The sequence below is a fragment of the Trachypithecus francoisi genome, unplaced genomic scaffold (assembly GCF_009764315.1).
Source record: "Trachypithecus francoisi isolate TF-2019V2 unplaced genomic scaffold, Tfra_2.0 Lachesis_group6, whole genome shotgun sequence".
Classification (NCBI taxonomy): Eukaryota; Metazoa; Chordata; class Mammalia; order Primates; family Cercopithecidae; genus Trachypithecus; species Trachypithecus francoisi.
The window spans coordinates 22,636,382-22,659,858 of NW_022681471.1; the positions used below are offsets into that span (position 1 = coordinate 22,636,382).

The following is a 23,477-nucleotide window of genomic DNA, read 5'->3' on the forward strand; positions in this document are numbered from 1 at the left end:
ATACCACGGTATTTAAGCTCCTGAAAGTCTCCATGATACAACTCACTCATGAGGAACTTAAGACATGATAAGGCAAAGCTAAGAGGACACCAAGACCAGGAAAGATCCCTATGGAAGCCACCAATAACCAAATTTACAGTCACTAAATTAAAACCACAAAGTGCTTCCTACCGAATGAGGAGAATAGCAGTGCCATTTTACACACATGTACAATAACTACTTATAATCAATCATCATGATTATATATGCCTTGATCTCTAGAAAAATTGTTCAATATTCTCCTCTCCCACAATTCCAATAAGATGCTTTTAAATTTAGTTTGCTTTTTGTAGATAATATGCACACTAAGAGACATGTTTGTTTCACTCTGCAGTGTCTGGTTTTTTAGTCACATGGCCAATGCATTACTAATTTAACGGGACTCCCACCTTTCAAAAGTCTCTACACTGACCCAAAGACCCAGCGCACCGCATGAAGGGTCCCCAAGGGCTGTTGTCAGATTCCATCTTATTTTTCCTCGCCATCTCTCTCCAAGGCTTCATTCTTACATTCTGTTTTTGTCCTGGCTTCTTCCCCATCACACATTTCTCATCCTAAATCTTAGACCCAGCCTCTACTTTTAAAAGACAGCCAACAAAAGATTCCGGATATACAGAAACTGAGATTTTTGTGATTGTGGAAGAGGTATCCAGAAAGAAAAACTGCTGCAAACACAAGCTGGGGTTTCTGTGGTTTCCATTGTCCCTATGTTTATGTCACGGCTAAGTATACTTTTATGTTCTCCACCTGTGATTTAGCTGCCACCCTGAGATCTACTTGGAAAGAGCTACATACTACAGAGAAATGTGATTCTGCAGGTGGTTTTTACGTTTTTATTTTTATTTTTTAGCAAAGAAAAGAAAGCCCCAAAGACGTTTTTGTTTTTGTTTTTTCTGGCCAACAACGTCTAATGGTATTGGAGAAGCCAATCTACCAACTGTCTCCCACTCCAGCACCACATTCACCCTGCCACTTCCTCTGCTGCTCATCATACACAACTACATTTATTATATATAAATACAGGCTAAGATGAGCTAGATTAGTGGTTCTCATACTTCTTGGTCTCAGGACTCCTTTATACCTACTGAGAACCATAGAGAACTTTTGTTTATACGAATTATATCTATCAACATTTGCCATCTTAGACATTATAACTGAGAAATTTTAAAATATTTATTTGATAGCTTCTGTAAACATAACAAGAATGAACCCATGATGTGACATAAACATTTTTTTTTGACACAGGGTCTGGATCCATCACCCAGGTGGGAGTGTGGTGGCATGATCATGGCTCACTGCAGCCTCGACCTCCCAGGCTTAAGCAATCCTCCCACCTCAGTTTCCTAAGTAGCTGGGACTGCAGGTGTGTGACACCATTCCCAATTTTTTTTTTTTTTTTTACTTTTTGTAGAGGCAAGGTCTCACTATATTGCCCTGGTTAGAACATAAACATTTTTGAATGACAAACATATTTTCCCAGACATAAGATAATTCACAGGAAGAGTGGCACTATTTAACAGTTTTATAAATCTCTTTGATGTCCAGCTTAATATAAGATAGTTGGATTATCAAATCTGCTTCTCCACTCAATCTGCTGTGATATATGGTTTTGGTTGAAACATCTGCAGTTAATGCAACCTCCCACAGATATGTCGTAGGAAAAGAGAGAAGTATTTTAGCAGACTTTTCAGATAATTGTGGAGATTTTTCTTTGACACTACATAAAAACTCAACAAGTAGTTGCAATGTAGAATATGAAACTATATAAATAAATATTTCATGTCCTGTTACATTTAAATCCACTGGTAAGTTTTGAACTTTGAACATGCATTTTACTCATTTTGTATCATCATCCATGGGTCATCTGGAAAACACTGGCTCACTGAGCAATGCGGATCTTGCCAATGTCAACACCTTTCATTATATGATATAAAAAATCACATTCGTTAATATTATCTCCAATCTCATCCGAAAAGTCTTTAAGTTTTGGGAAGCTCTCAAGCTCACAGTGGCAGGTAAAAGTTTAAAACAATTTTTGGTGTTCTATTGAAAGCCTGAATTTTATTATTGGCAATAAATACTGCCAGTTGTTTTCCCTGAACTGACAGGCTCTCTTTGTTCCTTTCCAAGAAAATGTCTAGCAAGTATTCAAGTCTGCATAACTATAGTTTGTCAGTCATTCTCTCAAGTAAAAATGAAACAGAAAGCTCACAGCTCAAATTTCTCACAAGTGCCTTTTCTTGAGATGCACACTGACATGGTTTACTGTGTAAATACTTTAAGTGTACTTCCCATTTTATAACACAGAATCTTTTAAAAGTGTAAGAGATGAGGTTTAATAAAATTGATAAATTTTTACAGATTCAGCAATGATATGCTTAAGTGAAACTGCCCTTTATTTTTCTGCAAGTACACACCAGTGAAGAATACAATGACTACTAGTACATTTTGGTGCTATTGACTTAATTCATCCTGTGGTGTCTTGATTCATATTGTGGCATTGAAGAGTTGTATTTGCCACTGCTTTTGAATCATTGGTGCAAATATCAACACAGGGGAAAAGACAAATAATATCTTAGTACTGTTGTGCAAGTAGTTTTAACCTTGTGGATCCCTGGATTTCTTGGATTCCCAAGATCCATAAACCATTGTTTGAGAACTGCTTATCTAGCCTATAACATCACTTCAGTTTCACCAAAACCCCCAATGCCCTCCTTTACCATTATGTCTTATGAGAAATTTGCTTTCAACATAAGCATTTTTATGTTAATTTTCAAGAATGCATCCTTTGTGTACATCATGGAATACCTGAATGATAATTTTTCACATAAGCAGAATTTATGTTTAGATACAGATTAGTGAACTTGCTATTTCTCAAGCATCTCTTGCATCTGTCCCTTTCATTAACACCTTCAGTACACATTCATTGAGAATGTACTATGAGCTGTTCTTCATTTGTGTCTGTTCAAAGCCCTCCATACTTTCAAGCCAAGTTCTAATGCCATGTCATTAATAAAGTTTTCCTGGTAGACAGTCATTATAGCTCTCCCTCTCCCTCTTCTACCACTGTTCCCTTTACCTGTACCTCCTAAATGCCACTTTCTGTATGCAATCCGGTATTATTTGTACATATGACTTCTCTCTACCACCATTCTGTGAGCTGCCCAGGGGTTTAATCTTATATATCTTTGAACCCCAGAGCATTTAAGGCAGTGTCTAGCACATAGTAGGCACTCAATATATGTGCTATTGAACTGAAGCAAAATGAAGTGTTATGGTATCTTTAATTCTTTAAAAGCTATTTCCACAACCTTATGAAAAAGGAGAAAGTCAAGGTCCAGATTAATTATAGAAGAAGAATTTGTGAATGAATAGCTAAACATTTTTGGAGGATTTTGGCTAAGACCTGTAGCTAATCTTTGAGAGGCCATTTCCAACCTGTGTGCAATGCCCCCACTGTTCTTGAGTAGCTCAGTTTAAAACAAAGTGCAATTAAACAAAAACCCTTTAAAACTTTGTCAGTGAAGTTACTTCTTTAGGTATTAAATCATTCCCATTCTGGTGACAAATTCAGCATGGAAGAAGGATTACAGTAGACTTTTAAGCCATTTTACACAGACAGCCGCTGATAAACCTAACCCTCACACATTAACAAAACAAACCCAAACCTAGAAATCTATTGTTAATGCAAAAATCTAAAGAAGAGACTGAAGCTCCAGAGTGTTGAAAGAAGGGTAATGGGTCAGAGAGGAGGAATTGCCAGCAAGGAGTGGATTCCACAGCCTGGAATTTGGCCCAGAAATCCAATTGCCTAATTACAATTCACAATATTGACCTTTTTGTTCCCTCTCTCAGTCTTTCAGACTGAACATTCACTTCATGAAAAGAAAATTATGAGGGACTTACACACAAAAGGAGGTAACTTTAGGGGCCTAATGCTTTTTATTAACTGCCATTTTCAAAGGACACTGTCCTGTTAGGTTTTTAAAAGCCAAGGCATACAATAATGATTATCAATGTAAACTATCATATTAAAACTTACATCTGAGTATTTCATTCCACTATCCCCATAGACATTCTGTTAACCTGACACTTCTGCTATGCATTACTTTGCATACAGAGGACACCTTAGTGGAAGTGCACAAGGCCCTTCACATTCCAGCTTTTTCTATAGCCACTACTGTCTGTGCAACTCTGTTTTAGCCACTGAGACTGTCACAGTTGCCTAAGCATACAATCAACTTTATTTTAGAATCTAATATTTTAAATATGCAAGTATCAAATATAGAAAAGTGAAAGGAAAAAGAAACAAGGAAGAAAACCCCTAATTCGCAAACTTAAATAAACAATGTTTGTGTTTTCAAAGGTCAGCACTTTTTAATGCTTGTTTTTAAATTGAACTTGTATTTGGGAAGCAGATTGACTTGAGCTAGAATACTACTTTTTCCACTTATTAAAATTGTATTTTCAGACAAGCTGCTTAATCTCCCTAAACCTCAGTGTCCTCATCTATAAAATGAGGTATAATGCCTGCCTCACAGAATTGTTATAATAAGTAAATGTGATAAACGTCATACTTTACATGGGATAATGTATCTATCCATTAAGGGATCTATCAACATTTACTTAACCATTTTCCTAATATTGAATATTTGCATTGTTTCCTGTTATTCTGCTTTTATAAACGAAAATGTAATCATCAGGAACATTCACATAACTCTTTCCATATTTTGGATTATTTCCTTAGTAAGGATACTGGGTCAAAGGGTATGTACATACTTACACATTAAGGGAGTGATTCTCTAAATTCCATAAGAATCACCAGGATGCTTATTAAAAACTTAGCCATGCTAAACTCTTATACATGTTGATAGTAATGTAAATTAGCACAAGCATTATGGAAAACAATATGGAAGTTTTTCAAAAAACTAAAAATAGAACTACTCTATGGTCCAGTAATCCCATTACTGGGTATTTATTCAAAGGAAAAGAAATGAGCATATTGAAGAGATATCAGCACCCCCATGTTTATTGCAGCACTAGTCACAATAGCCAAGATTTGGAATCAACCTGTAATGTCCATCAACAGATGAATGGATGAAGAAAATGTGGTACATATACACAATGGAATAATATTTGGCCATAATAAATAATGAAATCCTGTCATTTGAGGCCAGATGGATGAGCCTGGAGGACATTATGTTAAGTGAAATAAGTCAGGCATAGAAAGATAAGTACCCCACATTCTCGCTCATACATAGGAGCTAAAAAAAAGTTGCGCTAATAGAAGTAGAGAATAGTGGTTACTAGAGTCTGGGAAGGGTAGGATAGGGAGAAATTGGTCAATAGATACAAAATTACAGCTAGATAGGAGGAATTAGTTCTAGTGTTCTATAACAGGGTCCCCACACTGCAGGAGGTGAGTAGCAGGTGAGCACCTGAGTTCCACCTTCTATCAGATCAGCAGCAGCATTAGATTCTCATAGGCATGGGAGCCCTATTGTGAACTACATATGCAAAGGATCTAGGTGGCACTCCTTATGAGAATCTAATGCCTGATGATCTGAGGTGGAACAGTTTCATTCCAAAACCATTACACCCCTGGTCCATGGCAAAATTGTCTTCTATGAAACTGGTCCCTGGTGCCAAAAAGGTTGGGGACCACTGTTCTATACTACCGTAGGATGAATATGGTTAATAATAATTTATTGTATATTTTCTAAAAGCTAGAAGAGAGGATTTGAATGTCTACAACACAAATAATAAATGTTTGAGGTGATAGATATGCTAATTACCCTGATTTAATCATTGCACATTGTATACACGTATTGAAATATCACTGTGTCCCATAAATTCATACAATTATGTGTCAACCAAAAATAAAAGGAAAAAATAAAGAATTAAACATTTTTTAAGTTGAAAGACATTTTGTAGGAAAAAGAAAAATATCTAAGATAATACGTATTGTAGAAGTAATATTTAAATAACAAGTAATTCAATGTGTAGCCATAATTCCCCCAAACACGTAACAGAAACATAAGTTTTTTAGTGTACAAACAGTCTTGATGGTTTACATTTTTGTGTTGATATTGAGCTCTTGGCAATCATTCAATCTTTTCTTTCCCTATAATATTCAGGTCAGCAATTTTGACAAAATAAAAATAAATTGTGATTTTCAAAAAAATAAAAAGGCAAAAGTTAAAGAAAAAAAAAAAAGGACATGCTTCCTGGCCCAATTCATTCACAGAATTTCTGATTTGGTGAATCTGGGAAGGAGCACACAGATTTGCATTTATTTTTTTTGAGCTGGGGTCTCACTATGTTGCCTAGGCTTGTCTCGAACTCCTGGGCTCAAGCAATCCTCTTGCCTCAGCTTCCTGAGTAGCTGGTACTACAGGCACATGCCTAACTAGATCTGTCCCCCTCATCTTACTGTTGAGTGAACCACAGACCACTCCTTACTCTTTTAGAAAGGCTGTTTCAATGTTACTCTGCTTCCCAGAATCCCACTGAAACCATCTTCTGACAAGAGCCACCAGAGTACCATGCATGTTGGAATCCTTAGTAAATGCTCTTCAAACCATGTGTTTAAAAGTAAATGCAATATGATGATTTCCTTTTCAGTTAGGTATGGATATCATGACCTTTTGTCTTTGTAGTTAAGGAAAATACCCTTGTATAAAGGTGATTGACTTCATTTGATCAGACAGGGAAACATTTAAAGTTAGCCTTGGAACAGGTACCCAGGGTTGTTTGATAAAAGGAAACAACAAGCCTGGAATAATTACTTAAGAAAATTAGAAATACAGTGTAAGAGAAAAAAGGGTTTTGTGAAGCACAGCAATTTTATATTTTTAAAGCCATACCCAGATAACAAAAGGGTACGGCAGCATGGGACAATGAGATTTGACTGAAGCTCTTTTTGTGCTTGGTCCATGGGAGATCAAAGGACATACTTGTTCTGAGAGTGATCAAATATGTTGAAATTAGACCAGTGAGAGCAGCAAGTCTTGATCTGCCTATATGGTATAAATAATATGCCTCTTGGAATTGTCTTGATTGCAAAGATATGAACCTTATCAGTCACACACTGTGCTGGGGTTTAACATATGTTCTCTCACATAATCCTCAATCCTCTCCACGAGTTTGTATAACCGGAAAGACTGCCATCCCCATTTCTCACATTAAGGGAGGACATTGAAGCTCAGAGAGGGGACATAACTTGACTAAATTACTGAGTAATAGAGATCTCATTAACAATAATATATTTGCCCCCCTTCCCCTGGTCCAGAACTCTTCAAAAGAAACATGTGTCGGCCGGGCGCCGTGGCTCAAGCCTGTAATCCCAGCACTTTGGGAGGCCGAGATGGGTGGATCACGAGGTCAGGAGATCGAGACCATCCTGGCGAACACGGTGAAACCCCGTCTCTACTAAAAATACAAAAAACTAGCCAGGCAAGGTGGCGGGCGCCTGTAGTCCCAGCTACTCGGGAGGCTGAGGCGGGAGAATGGCGTAAACCCGGGAGGCGGAGCTTGCAGTGAGCTGAGATCCGGCCACTGCACTCCAGCCTGGGCGACAGAGCGAGACTCCGTCTCAAAAAAAACAAAAAACAAAAAACAAAAAAAAAAAACATGTATCTTAGGTAAAGACATCAATGAATGGGGCCTTCATTGTACATTTTTTGCCATCTTTACTGCCTTTAGCTCAGATAATTTCCATTTCAATTCCATTTTCTCAGATGCTAGGCATTAACTATAACTTGATGGGAAAGCTTTTCACTATTGGGTGGGAGGACCAGAAGGGGGAGAGAAGCACTGGGCATTGAACAGCATTGGATGCCTCCTGCTTGCTTTCCCCAGGCTTGTCATCTACTGTGTTTTAAATAACCAAACTATCTCATTATAAAGAGGTTTGTTTTGAAAAGCTTCAGACAGCTGGTTAGTACAGAATGAAAAATTCCATTGCTGCTGCTACATGGCTAAGAGTTTGCTTGACTTTAAGCTCTTTAGCATTTAAAAAAAAATAAAGGGATAAGTAACAAAATAGATACTGCAAATATGGGACTTGGTACATATTTTAAGGATTTAGCTGGTTTTGTCTCTTTTGGCTACTCACATACCTTCTGTAGGCATTTTTTAATATCTGGAATCCAGGTTACATTTTAAAGCTATTAAGCTGGGCTTATAAAACTGATTTTGAACTATTTGGATGCTCAGCTTTATACGACCTGCAAAATGTGCTTTGGGGTTCTGGCTTTCCGTATCCACAGCAAAGTAAACACATGTTTTACTGTTTGTATTTGAGTAGCATAAGCTAATGGAAAACAAATGTAGTGACTCCAGTGAAGCCCAGTTTTTTTGGAATGCCATTATTATTTATACGTTCTGCACATCCACAAGGCCTAGCACGTGACCTGTGCTTTGTGTGCACACTCTCTTTGAATGAATGCACCAAACCACAGCCACAACTAATTGGAAACAATTGCAACTCCATACATTTGAGACAAAGCCAGAATCCAAATGTATAGGCCTAGAATTAATGGCTATATATGCACTTCACACATTGGGGGGCAATAAAGTATAGCAGTTAAGGGCATGAGCTTTGGAATCTGACCAGCATGGATGTGAATCCCTACTCAGCCTACTTACTAGCTGTGTGACTTTGGGCAAGTCACTTAAACTCTCTGAGCTTCACTTTCCTCACCTGTAAAATGGGGGATAATACTATTTATTCTCTTCACAGGGCTGTTGAAGAATTAAATAAAATAGCACCATTTACCTTTCATATAGTTCCATGTATTCTTTTCTAGAACTTTCCATGGTTTGTAATTATATATTCCCTGTTGCATCCCCACTAGACTAACAGAAGGGATAAAAGTGTGTTCAATTCCCAGTGTCTAGCACAGTGTTTGGTACAAAGTAATGTTCAGTAAATATTAAGTGGATGCATGAACAAATAAATAGAATAATGCATGTAAAGTGCTTAGCACATTGCCTGGAAAGGTAATAAGTTCTTGGACATTTTAACTCTTCTGCTAAGAATAATGATGATGATCTTGAAGAGGAAAAGACAGGGAGGAGGGGTAGTAGCAGCAGCCATAGCAGCAGACATAAGAGCTTGTTACGAATACCTCCTAAGACAAAAAAAGTAATACTCCATGGTCACACACTGAAGCACTAGAAAGAAGGCTGGGTGGAATTTTTGTGGGTCTGGGAAATCCCTTCTGGATGCTCCCAGTAAGATAAGAGTCTGTGTACCAAGGATGCACACAGAGATGTTTAATGACAAAGAAGGGAGACCTGCTAGAGGCTGTGCTTCCATATGGTATCAGCAAAGCTACCCATACCCACATATGTTCTTGCCTGGGCTTTGCTTCCACATCTGTCTCTGATCCACTTAACACACTTTCTCTACCACTTCCAGCTTTCCCAATTCTTACTTTATGGTTTGTGAATGCAGCAGTGAAACTTATGAAAATATGTCCCCCTGTTAAATGGATGGGAAACAAACAAACAAACAAAACACCAGGATGTGAAGAAGCTGACCCAGGATGGAATTAAATCCTTTTCAGTGGGGCTCCTTCCCCAGTGGTAGAAATGTTCTCTGTAGTTCTAAGAAACTGTCCACTACCTCAAAGTGGAAAATTTCCAATAATTCTATCAATAATATTACCAATAGTTTAGAAGTGTATAGAGTTTGATTCTTTTCCAAGAGGAGGTATAGCATGGTGATTAAAGGTTCATATTCTGGAGTCAGAAAACTTGGATTCAAATTGACTCTATCATTTACTAGTCTTGTTACTATAAATAAGCTATTATTTTATTGCTTTTTTGAAACAGGGTCTTGCTCTGTTGCCCAGGCTGGAGTGTGGTGGAGTGATCACAGCTTACTGCAGTCTTGACCTCTTGGGCTAAAGCAATCCTACTGCTTCAGCCTTCTGAGTAGCTAGGACTACAGGTGCATGCCACCACGCCTGAATAGTTTTGAAATTTGTTTTGTAGAGATAGGGTCCCCCTACATTGCCCAGGCTAATTTTGAACTCCTGGGCTCAAGTGATCCTCTCACCTTGGCCTCACAAAGTGCTTGGATTACAGGTGTGAGTCACTGTGCCCAGCCAATAAGTTATTCTTTAACCTCTCTGAGTTCCATATTTCTTCTCTATGAGTATAATAATACTTGTATCCATCTCCCACATTGTGTAATTATGAGGATTAAATGAGGTAATTTGTGTAAAGCACTGAGCTTAGTATCTGGTGCACAGCACTCACAAAATATTAATTTTATACATGAAAAACTACATATTTATAAAACCTGAATTTTCAAACAGGATGAATTCAGAATTTTTGGTATAGGTTAACATTCAGTTATGGCCTGGGTAAGGCTAAATCTGGAGAACATGGTAAGCCCTCAATAAATCTTCATTATTGAGTCACAACTACTAGCATTTTATGATTTTTATAATTAAAAGCTTCTGTATCTGTTCTCTTAGTTGATCTATATGGGACCCCTGTGAGGCAGCAGGGCAGGTATTATTAGCCTCATTTTACAAATGAGGAAATTAGAGCCAAGAGAGATGTGGGGCAACATGTCCATTTTCAGCCTGAAAACTTTCTTCAGCGTAGAAAGGGTATAGCCCTGAGACTAGCACAATGCCTGACACATAGTGGGTGCTTAGGACATGTTTGGTAACTAAAAGAATGAATGAACAATGGGTTAAGAAATTAATAAGTAGCTTATTCACTGAATTTTTTTCTTTCTTTCTTTTTAATAGAGATTGGGGTCTCGCTATGTTGCCCAGGCTGTTCTGGGACTCCTGGGTTCAAGCAATCCTCCTGCCTTGACCTTACAAAGTGCTGGAATTACAGGCGTGAGCCACTGTGCCAGCCCTCTTCATTGACTTGACTTTTTTCCAACCTCTGTCTCTTTGACTGAGTCTGATATGCCATTGCTATTTTCCTGGTATGGTAATAGCTGATTCCTGCCAGGGAGCCCTGACTCCACAGTTAGACATCAAGACAGCTGAACAGACAGACTGAGTGATTGACTATCAGCATTTACTTTATTGGGCTACCATGAAAGGCAGGTACCATCTTTCCCCACAGATGAGGGAGACTCCTCCCAGGAGGGAGTAGGGTAAAGTCAAAGAAGAAGGCAGTCATTCGATCTTTTGAAGCAAATGAACCAGCTAATCCAAAGGGATGTGGCCAACCAAAGCACTAAGTGGCTAAACAAGGTTACCGGACCCACCCAGGGAGCCTCTGCCAGTTCCCAGATAAGTACTCTCTTGGCTAGAGTAGTCTGCCTGTGTGTGTTAACTCTGGGCTCTGTAATGCCCTCCTTGAGGGTCTCCAGCCCTACTAGAATAAAGCTCAGTTTAAGGGACCAAAAGCCCCACACAGTCCAGTCATAGTTATAAAGGCTGGACATGAGACTGGCCTAGGTCCAAAAAGTTTAGCCAGATCAGGCTGATTTGCCAGCTGTGGCAGCAAAGTGCAAACACAGCAAGGCACTCTTGCAGGCCACCAAGTTCAAATTCTCCCTGAAGGTCTCTAAGCCTTGCTACTCGCTTTGTGGAAGATTGGTGACATTTTTGTCCCTATACCAGTTATTGTGAAAAGCCACAAGGACAAAATATAACTTTTTTTCTGGAAGAAAAACCTGCTTCAAAGACATCTATGGAACCCCACAGCCCTGCTCCATTTCCAAATAAATCACCTCAGTTAGATGAGGGCCACTGACAGAGGGCAAGGGTCCTGGGGTGAGAGTGTACCAAAATATTACATATTTCTTTAGGGAACTGAGGTTACGCAGACATGATCTGAACATTTACTATTGTCCAAATGCATAATGTGATTCATTCCAAATAGACATCCTGTGGTAATACTTTTGGGAAATGAGAATTCTTGCCTCTAAAAATAACATCTGTGTATGAACCACAGCAGCCATGTCATCAAGCATTGGGCTTGAAGAGTCAACCTCAATGACTGGGGGACATCGGTTCACTATTCTTCCAGAAGGCCTCTAGCCCACTGAGGATTAATGAGATGCCTCTAGTTTCTGACAAAGCTTCCTCCCTTTAAAGACTAGGTCTAGATCAGGGTTTATAAATAGGTTTTTGGTGAGAGCAGTTTTCCTGTTCTGGTATACTATTTGAAGAATATGAATTTTTAAATATGTTCAGATAATTGAGACTGGGACTTGAAAAACTCTATTTTGAGTTTCTAGTTTCCTTGGAGGCCAGAGATTTTCAAGCCTTTCCCTTCCCAAATTTTAGGTCACTGAATCCTAAGGGGGAAATGGGCTCTCTCTCAGGAAACATGAATAAAATCATTACAATATTCCTATCTAATCATACAACTTTACAGGCTGAAGCAACAGCAGCAAAGGAATGGTGCCTTTGTATATATATATATATATATATTATATATATATATATATATATATATATTTTTTTTTTTTTTTTTAGCTTCACTCCTTAAGTAAACACTAACTTAAGAAATGCTCAGGTCATTCTTTGAAATATAAAAAACTGGGACATGTCCTAAAACAGTGCTTTGTTTGGTAAATACAGCATTAAATATGCTAAAATGATTGGTCTCTCTGAATTCAGCATGTATAGCTTTTGTAACATGTTGGTCACAGAAGACCACTAGAGCATTAGACTCTTACATAGGCCATTGGCAAGCCAAGTTACATGCTGCAGCTACCAAATGATTAAGTACTTCCTTGTTGTAGTGTAGTTCTCTTTTCTGTACCTCAAGTGGTTTGACTGGCATGGTCAAACAGTGGATGAAGGAATGTGAAATTGAACGGAATTGATGGTATTCTCCAATAGAAAAGGAATTTGAGCCCTGCTTTTGGTAATTATTTAGGACATTGTTTGAAAGGATATCACTGAACACTGTAGTTCAACTTAAGCTTAGCCATTTGCAATTTGAATACATTTACTACCTTGTTGGCATCCCATATTAGGTCAGATGGTCTTTTAACAAAATTCATAGTTATTTAACATCTACTTATATTGATATTGGTGAACATTCTCTCAGTTTTAGCTAGTTAATTCTATCATATCCTTACATGTTTTTTCCACAGTTGTAAAATTTTCTGTTGGGTTGACTGTACAGGCTTACAAAATAATTTCTACTTAATATTGGCCTAAACTAACCTTCACAAAATAATTGCTACTTGGCATTTGCCTAAACTAACATTCACATCGACCTTTCATCCCCTAAAACACTAGCTGATTTAGTGTATCTATATACTTGCCTTGGGGTAGCATAACTCAGGTTAATTTCATTTCTCTGAAATAAGAATATAGTTGGAACTTAGTTCGGATACAATCATTTTCATGCTCATCTGGGTCTCTCTCATCATTGCCTCTTATTCTTGAATTCCAAACCTCATCAAGCATTCCCAAGACAGGACTCTTGTTTTTCCTAAGAAGGTTATTAGAATTTAACCACAAGGTCTGGGAAGAGCATGATGTAACCAAGTCCAGCTAATCTGTACTCAGTGTTGGGCAGTGCTTGAACTCTCCCTATTTTGGCTAGGTATAGTTTGGTAGAGATTCTGGTGAGTTATTTTCTCTATTGGCCCTCTTTGGTGGATAGGGTGTGCACATTTTGCTTGCTCCTCGGACTGAAGTGTTTGGCTGGGCTTCTTACTTGGAATCCTTCCCTATCCCACAAAATTGTTTGGTGATGATGGTGGTGATAGAGCGGTAGGAACAGCAGAAGGTAAGTGTGGGAAGGGAAAAGGACAGCTTATAACAGGCTATAGTCAACACACTTACAGTTCCACCTTTCTTTCTCTTCACTGAGCTCAGTAGGTAACAATGTCTTGACTAGTTCTAACATGGGCTTCTCCATCATCCTCTGAGATTCCTTGTAGTCATATTCAATTAATATTTTGTTAAATAAACAGCTGCTACCCTCCCCCATAACATTTAACCCCCTTTTAATATACCAGGTAATATACGCACAGTCTTAATATCATGTTCGTTCAATATAATTCTTCTGGATACAGCTATGGTAATTTCTGTCTTTGAAGAAATCAACCTGAATGGCCTAGGTGGGTGCAACAGGAAAGGGGATGGCTGGGAAATGGGGCATTTGCCTCCCAGAGGATGGCATCTAGTATGAGAAATGGAGATATTAGATGTATCGATCACCCAGAAGTGCTCAGCATTATATTCAACATCTTACAAGGGAATTAGAAAAGGGTTGGGAAGAAAGTCATAGACTGGAATGGTAAGTGAGTTAGAAAGCACCTGATAGAGCATATGGTAAAATCCCGCCCCCCAATTTACAGGGGAAGACAGAAAGTCTACGAAGACAATAGATAGTAAAGCCTTTCAACCACACCAGTGCTATAAATAATGCTAGATTTCTGCCTAATCCTTGGGGATAACACAGAAGAATCAGTTAAGGGCAGGTAAAGTGAAAAAGAAGCAAAAGAATGTAAGAGCTGCAAAATGAGTTTAAGTTCCAGTAGGGGAAAATGAGGTTCTTCCTCCTGAATCCTTAGCCAAACCTTGCCAAATCTCAGGCTAGAGGGAGAGCAACACAGCCCCTGGGTGTGGGTGGGGTGTGCGTGGGGGTGTGGGTGGGGGGTGGAGCATGTAGCAGCCAATTTCCAGGTTGGTGTGAGTAAGTGGTAGTTACAGAACATAGAGCCTACCCTCATATAGTCCACAAGGAGTTCCTTTCTGCAAGGTGCGGAAATGTAGTGGAATAAAACCAGCTCAGTGCAAGAAGAGGAAAAGGCTTGGTTCCTACACTCAAATAATCAACTCCGACAACCTTTCAAAGTTCTCATTCTGATCCACTCCTGATTAAGTGGATAAATCAAATGCCCTTTATTATTTTCTCCTATTCATTTCTTTCTATCTATTCCCAAGCAATTCCAGTTGAAAGCATCTTAGAGAGGCTTAATTATACTAAAATCATTGCATTTGCATTCAATTACACATAATTCCATTTTGTTTCCCAGTCTCTTATACACATTTAAGCATTTGATAAATTTTGTTAATATAAATGGTAAACTCCTAAATTGTCATGCCTTTCAACTAAATCAAAACTTCAAATACGTTGCTGCCCCAGAGATGAAATTTGGTGGGATGGTTATAATTTATACATCTTTAAATAGCAACTATATTTAAGGACAACTGACATTTCAGATGGTCGACATCTTGTGTTTTCATGTTTCTGGAAAGAGGCAGGAACATATACAGTGCAATAATCACTGAAGTTGTATGTAGTGATTCCACAAGTTTGAACTAAATTCTAGCATCACCATCTGTGAGCTGGCAATGAAGAGACCTTTTGCCATAAATGCACCACCCACAACATCAGAGACAGAGTGCCCAACAAATTAACATGCTTAGGCACTCACACTTAAGCAGATACCTTAATTAATGGAAAGGAAATACACAACTTCCCTAACAAGTAATATAAAACACAGAGGGCCACGGGAATTTGGAGGAGGTTGCTGCTGCTGCTAATCAAGCACTTCTTCCCAAAACATGGCCTTGCCCCACCCCATCCCAGCTTGACTTCTGTTTCTAGGTATGCCCGCCAGAAATAAGATTTATTTTCCATGAACTCAACTGGCAAAACAGTTCCTTTATTTTTGGCATGAAAACATTCGCTCCTTTATGTAGGTCAAAACTTTACCCTTAGAAATATTATCTTGCTTTTAGAAAAGCACACTCCTTCACTGTATTGCTTTGCAAAATTTCATTTTCTAGCCCTATGGTAAATAATTATCAAAGTCTGCTATTTCTCCCACCTCTCTCTCCCTCTCTCTCCTTCCTTGTAATTTATAGCACTTCTCACCACTCAGTCTAGCTGACAGGGAAACAAAGAAACAGTACCTTCAATTGGACAAGGTTGATCTTCTCTATTTGCTTCTGCCCAGATGACCCAGTCTTTTAAAATGGCCCTTGAATGTTCAGTGTCTGCCTATTCACTCACCTAACTGGGGCACCTCTTCCATGCTTCATGTCCTCCACCCTGGCAAAATCTATCTGTCAGTCACTTAGGATCTTGTTCTTGGTGGTTTAAGTTTTCCATATTCGTCAAATCGAGATAATATCACCTACCTTATATGAACTGTCATGAGGAAATAATTTAGCACAGTGCCTGGGCACACAATAGACTAAGAATAAATGTCAGATTCCTCTGTCTGTTAACAGAAAATAAGAATGGTTTAAGATATGACTCCACTTTGGTAAACTGTGCCTTTAAACAGGGCCTTCTGGGAAGAACGGCTCATCCCAAAGTAATGATTGGCAGTGGAAATTATAGAGACTGGAGAACACCGGTGAAACTGATATTTTGGTGTAGGTGGAATGTTTCTGGATATCCTTGCATTCACTCCACATTGACAGTTGTCTAGTTCTCCTATCTTCAAACTTTAACTCAAATTCCTTGTATTATAATAAAACGGCTTTGGTACCTTAAAAATCAAAATATCAGGAGAAAAAAAACCAACTGAAATAAGGAAACATGTAAAATAAACCTGAATACAAATGAACTTCTCCCAAATGAAGAATTCTCTTAGGAGCCAGAAGTAAATCTAAGTATTTATGGCTTTTGGTGAATGTGGCTGTTCTTCTATGTAGTTTGCTTCACAAAAAGAATTTAATAAGAATGTTCCAAGAGCTTTTACAACAATTTTGAACCTATTTTTGTAACAATCTGGAATAATATCAAGCCCAAAGAATGAAAGAAACCAAACTGAGCTTGTACATAAAACAACATAGTGGAATTATGAATGGCAGCAGGCTAAATGTAAAAGACAGAGGGATACATAAAATATACAGTATCATGGAAAGAGGCTTGTCATACCAGTTTCAGTTTTCTCATCTGTAAAACAGTAATAAAAATAATCTCTGCCCTGGAAAAAGCACAGGGCTGCCTTTAAGATCAAATGTAGTAAACTTAAATAAGTATTTTAGAAACTATAAAACATAGAGAGTGGTTTTTGTAAATACAATGGACCCACAAGTATAAAGTAATTTCCAAGCATTCATGTTACTTCCTCATGAACAAATGGAGATTTAAAAAATTGAATGAAAAGAAAATACGGCTCATACACAGGGGAAAAAAGAAGCCAATAGAAACTGCCCCTGAGGAAGCACAGACATTGGACTTACTAGACAAAAACTTTAAATCAGCTATTTAAAACACATTCAAAGAACTAAAAGAAACCATGTCTAAAGAATTAAAGAAGTGTTTTATAATGATATCCCATGAAATAGACAATACTAACAGAGACAAAAATTATATAAGAACCAAAATAGAAATTCTGGAGTTGAAAAATAAAATAACAAATGAATGTTCACTAGAAGGACTCAACAGCAAATCTGAGCAGGCAGAATAAAAAATCATGGAATATGAAGCTACATCAATTGAGACAATTCAGTATGAGGAAAAGAAAAAAAGAAGGAGCAAAAATGAACAAATCTGCAGAGTCATGTGGGATACCATCAAGCATATCAACGTATACGTAATCGATATCCCAGAAGCAGGAGAAAGAAATAGGAAGAAATAATATTTAAAGACATAATGGCTGAAAACTTCCTAAATTTCATGAAAAACATAAATTTATGTGTCTAAGAAATTCAGCAAGTACCAACTAGTATAACTCAAAGAGATCCACACCTATTTATATCAATCAAACTGCTGAAGTCAAAGACAATGAAAAAATCATGAAAGCAGTGAAAGAAGAGATTCATCATGTACAAGCAATCTTCAATAAGATTAACAACTAATTTCTCATCAGAAAGCATGAAAGCCAGAAGGCAGTGAGATGACGTTCAAAACGCTGAAAGAAAAAAAAAAACCTGTCATCCAATAATTCTATAACCAGCAAACATGTCCTTCAAAAATAAAGGGGTACAGCCGGGCGTGGTGGCTCACGCCTGTAATCCCAGCACTTTGGGAGGTGAAGGAGGGTGGATCACGAAGTCAGGAGATCGAGATCATCCTGGCTAACATGGTGAAACCCCGTCTCTACTAAAAAGACAAAAAATTAGCCGGGCATGGTGGCGGGTGCCTATAGTCCCAGCTGCTACGGAGGCTGAGGCAGGAGAATGGCATGAACCTGGAAGGCGGAGCTTGCAGTGAGCTGAGATTGTGCCACTGCACTCCAGCCTGGGCAACAAAGCGAGACTCCATCTCAAAAATAAATAAATAAATTAATTAATTAATAAACAAAAAATAAATAAAGGGGAAATTAAAAGAAACAGAAATAGAAGCTGAGAGAATTTGCTATTAGTAGACATACCCTAGGGGAAATGTTAAAAAGAGTCTTTCAGGCAGATGTAAAAGGACACTAGACAGTAACCTACACTGTAGGAAGAAATAAAGTATATTAGGAAAGGTAACTACATAGATAAATAATAAGTACTACAATATAAATTAATGACATTTAAAAATAGAGATAATTCATAAAACCCAAAGTTGATTTTTGAAAAGATTAACAAAATTGATATGCCATTAGTTAGACTACCCAGAAACAGAGAGAAGACTCAAATTACTACAATCAAGAATGAAAGAGGGAACACTACCACTGATCTTACAGAATTATAGAGGGTTATATAGGAATACTATAGACATCACATTCCAATAAATTAGATCGCTTAGACGAAATAGACAAATTCCTACAAAGACACAAACTACTAAAACTGACTCAAGAAAAAACAGAAAATCTGAATAGATCTATAATAAGTAAAATAATGAATTAGTAATCAAAAACTTCCTGCAAAGAAATGCCCAGTAACAGATGGCTTCACTGGTAAATACTACCAAAGGGCGAATTATAATTAACTCCAATCCTCCACAAAATACTGATAGAGCAGACTCTATAGACTGACAGGAAACACTTGCAATCTATTATCTCTGAAGCCTGCTACCTGGAGGTTTCATCTGCACAATAAAACCTTGGACTCTACAATCACTTATTGTAACCCAGGCATTCCTTTCTATTGATTATAAGTTTTTCAACCAATTGCCAATCAAAAAATCTTTGAAACTATCTATGACCTGGAAGCCCCCACTTTCGGTTTTCCTACATTTCTGGGCCAAACCAATGTACATCTAACATGTATTAATTGATACATATCTCCCTAAAATACATGAAACCAATGTGTGACCACCTAGGGCACACATTCTCAGGATCTCCTGAGGGTCACTCATATATGGCTCAGAATAAATCTCTTCAAATATTTTACAGAGTTTGACTCTTTTCTTCAACAAGAAGCAGCAGTATAACTAGTTCTGATATGACAAGAGCCTATAGTGTTTTAGCACATGAAGAAGCACTGGGGAAAAAAAGAGTTCAGGGGAGAGGTTCCAAGATGGCCGAAAAGGAACAGCTCCAGTCTACAGCTCCCAGCATGAGCAATGCAGAAGACAGGTGACTTTTGCATTTCCAACTGAGGTACTGCGTTCATCTCACTGGGGCTTGTCGGACAGTGGGTGCAGCCCATGGAGCGTGAGCCGAAGCAGGGCAGGGCATCGCCTCACCCAGGAAGTGCAAGGGGTTGGGGAATTCCCTTTCCTAGCCAAAGGAAGCCGTGACAGATGGCATCTGGAAAATCGGGACACTCCCACCCTAATACTGGACTTTTCCGATGGTCTTAGCAAACGGCACACCAGGAGATTATATCCCACGCCTGGCTCAGAGGGTCCCATGCCCACGGAGCCTCGCTCACTGCTACCAAAGCAGTCTGAGATCGAACTGCAAGGTGGCAGCAAGGCTGGGGGAGGGGCATCCACCATTGCTGAGTCTTGAGGTGGTAAACAAAGCAGCCGGGAAGCTTGAACTGGGTGGAGCCCTCCGCAGCTCAAGAAGGCCTGCCTGCCTCTGCAGACTCCACCTCTGGGGGCAGAGCATAGCTGAACAAAAGGCAGCAGAAACTTCTGCAGACTTAAACATTCCTTTCTGATAGCTTTGAAGAGAGTAGTGGTCCTCCCAGCACGAGTTTCAGATCTAAGAACAGACAGACTGCCTTCTGAAGTGGGTTCCTGACCCCCGAGTAGCCTAACTGGCAGACACCTCCCAGTAGGGGGTGACTGACACCTCATACAGCCAGGTGGCCCTCTAAGATGAACCTTCCAGAGGAAGGATCAGGCAGCAAGATTTGTCGTTCTGCAACATTTGCTGTTCTTCAGCCTCTGCTGGTGATATCCAGGCAAACAGGGTCTGGAGTGGACCTCCAGCAAACTCCAACGGACATGCAGCTGAGGGTCCTGTTAGAGGGAAAACTAACAAACAGAAAGGACATCCATACCAAAACCCCATCTGTAGGTCACCATCATCAAACACCAAAGGTAGATAAAACCACAAAGATGGGGAGAAACCAGAGCATAAAAGCTGAACATTCTAAAAACCAGAGTGCCTCTTCTCCTCCAAAGGAACACAGTTCCTCGCCAGCAATGGAACAAAGCTGGAAGGAGAATGACTTTGACGAGTTGAGAGAAGAAGGTTTCAGACGATTGGTAATAGCAAACTTCTCTGAGCTAAAAGAGGATGTTCAAACCCATTGCAAAGAAGCTAAAAACCTTGAAAAAAGATTAGACAAATGGCTAACTAGAATACACAGTGTAGAGAAGACCTTAAATGACCTGATGGAGCTGACAACCATGGCACGAGAACTACGTGATGCATGCACAAGCTTCAGTAGCCTATTTGATCAAGTGGAAGAAAGGGTATCAGTGACTGAAGATCAAATGAATGAAATGAAGTGAGAAGAGAAGTTAGAGAAAAAAGAGTAAAAAGAAACAACCAAAGCCTCCAAGAAATATGGGGCTATGTGAAAAGACCAAATCTACATCTGATTGGTGCACCTGAAAGTGATGGGGGGAATGGAACCGAGATGGAAAACACTCTTCAGGATATTATCCAGGAGAACTTCTCCAACGTAGCAAGGCAGGCCAACATTCAACTTCAAGAAATACAGAGAACGCCACAAAGATACCCCTTGAGAAGAGCAACTCCAAGACACATAATTGTCAGATTCACCAAAGTTGAAATGAAGGAAAATATGTTAAGGGTAGCCAGAGAGAAAGGTCGTGTTACCTACAAAGGGAAGCCCATCAGGCTAACAGCAGATCTCTCGGCAGAAACTCTAAAAGCCAGAAGAGAGTGGAGGCCAATATTCAACATTCTTAAATAAAAGAATTTTTAACCGAAAATTTCATATCCAGCCAAACTAAGCTTCATAAGTGAAGGAGAAATAAAATCCTTTACAGACAAGCAAATGCTGAGAGATTTTGTCACCACTAGGCCTGCCTTAAAAGAGCTCCTGAAGGAAGCACTAAACATGGAAAGGAACAACTGCTACCAGCCACTGCAAAAACATGCCGAATTGTAAAGACCATCGATGCTAGGAAGAAACGGCATCAACTAAGAAGCAAAATAACCAGCTAACATCATAATGACAGCATCAAATTCACACATAACAATATTAACTTTAAATGTAAATGGGCTAATTCTCCAATTAAAAGACACTGGCAAATTGGATAAAGAGTCAAGACCCACCAGTGTGCTGTATTCAGGAGATCCATGTCACGTGCAGAGACACACATAGGCTCAAAATAAAGGGATGGAGGAAGATCTACCAAGCAAATGGAAAACAAGAAAAAGCAGGGGTTGCAATCCTAGTCTCTGATAAAACAGACTTTAAACCAACAAAGATCAAAAGAGACAAAGAAGGCCATTACATAATGGTAAAGGGATCAGTTTAACAACAAGAGCTAACTATCCTAAATATATATGCACCCAATACAGGAGCACCCAGATTCATAAAGCAATTCCTTAGAGACCTACAAAGAGACTTAGACTCCCACACAATAATAATGGGAGACTTTAACATCCCACTGTCAACATTAGGCAGATTAATGAGACAAAGTTAACAAGGATATCCAGGAATTGAACTCAGCTCTGCACCAAGTGGACCTAATAGACACCTACAGAACTCTCCACCCCAAAGCAACAGAATATACATTCTTCTCAGCACCACATTGCACTTATTCCAAAACTGACCACATAGTTGGAAGTAAAGCACTCCTCAGCAAATGTAAAACAACAGAAATTATAACAAACTGTCTCTCAGACCACAGTGCAATCAAACTAGAGCCAAATTATGAGTGAACTCCCATTCACAATTGCTTCAAAGAGAATAAAATACCTAGGAATCCAACTTACAAGGGATGTAAAGGACCTCTTCAAGGAGAACTACAAACCACTGCTCAGTGAAATAAAAGAGGACACTAACAAATGGAAGAACATACCATGCTCATGGATAGGAAGAATCAATATCGTGAAAATGGCCATACTGCCCAGGTTATTTATAGAGTCAATGCCATCCCCATCAAGCTACCAATGAGTTTCTTCACAGAACTGGAAAAAACGGCTTTAAAGTTCATATGGAACCAAAAAAGAGCCCGCATTGCCAAGACAATCCTAAGTCAAAAGAACAAAGCTGGAGGCATCACGCTACCTGACTTCAAACTATACTACAAGGCTACAGTAACCAAAACAGCATGGTACTGGTACCAAAAGAGATATAGATCAATGGAACAGACCAGAGCCCTTAGAAATAATACCACACATCTACAACCATCTGATTTTGACAAACCTGACAAAAACAAGAAATGGGGAAATGATTCCCTATTGAATAAATGGTGCTGGGAAAACTGGCTAGCCATATGTAGAAAGCTGAAACTGGATCCCTTCCATACACCTTATACAAAAATTAATTCAAGATGGATTACAGACTTAAATGTTAGACCTAAAACCATCAAAACCCTAGAAGAAAACCTAGGCAATACCATTCAGGACATAGGCATGGGTAAGGACTTCATGACTAAAACACCAAAAACAATGGCAACACAAGCCAAAATTGACAAGTGGGATCTAATTAAACTAAAGAGCTTCTGCATAACAAAAGAAACTACCATCAGAGTGAACAGGCAACCTACAGAATGGGAGAAAATTTTTACAATCTACCCATCTGGCAAAGGGCTAATATCCAGAATCTACAAAGAACTTAAACAAATGTACAAGAAAAAAATCAAACAACTCCATCAAAAAGTAGGCGAAGGATATGAACAGACACTTCTCAAAGGAAGACATTTATGCAGCCAACAGACACATGAAAAAATGCTCATCATCACTGGCCATCAGAGAAATGCAAATCAAAACCACAATGAGATACCATCTCACACCACTTAGAATGGCAATAATTAAAAAGTCAGGAAACAATAGGTGCTGGAGAGGATGTGGAGAAATAGGAACACTTTTACACTGTTGGTGGGATTGTAAACTAGTTCAACCATTGTGGAAGACAGTGTGGTGATTCCTCAAGGATCTAGAACTAGAAATACCATGTGACCCAGCCATCCCATTACTGGGTATATACCCAAGG

The 23,477-nt window shown here is 38.8% G+C and overlaps 1 protein-coding gene across 1 annotated transcript in view; it reads right to left on the bottom strand.

The window, feature by feature from the left end:
- GPC3 (glypican 3) overlaps window positions 1–23,477 on the bottom strand; it is a 456,145-nt gene that overhangs the window by 63,203 nt on the left and 369,465 nt on the right. The window lies entirely within an intron of this gene.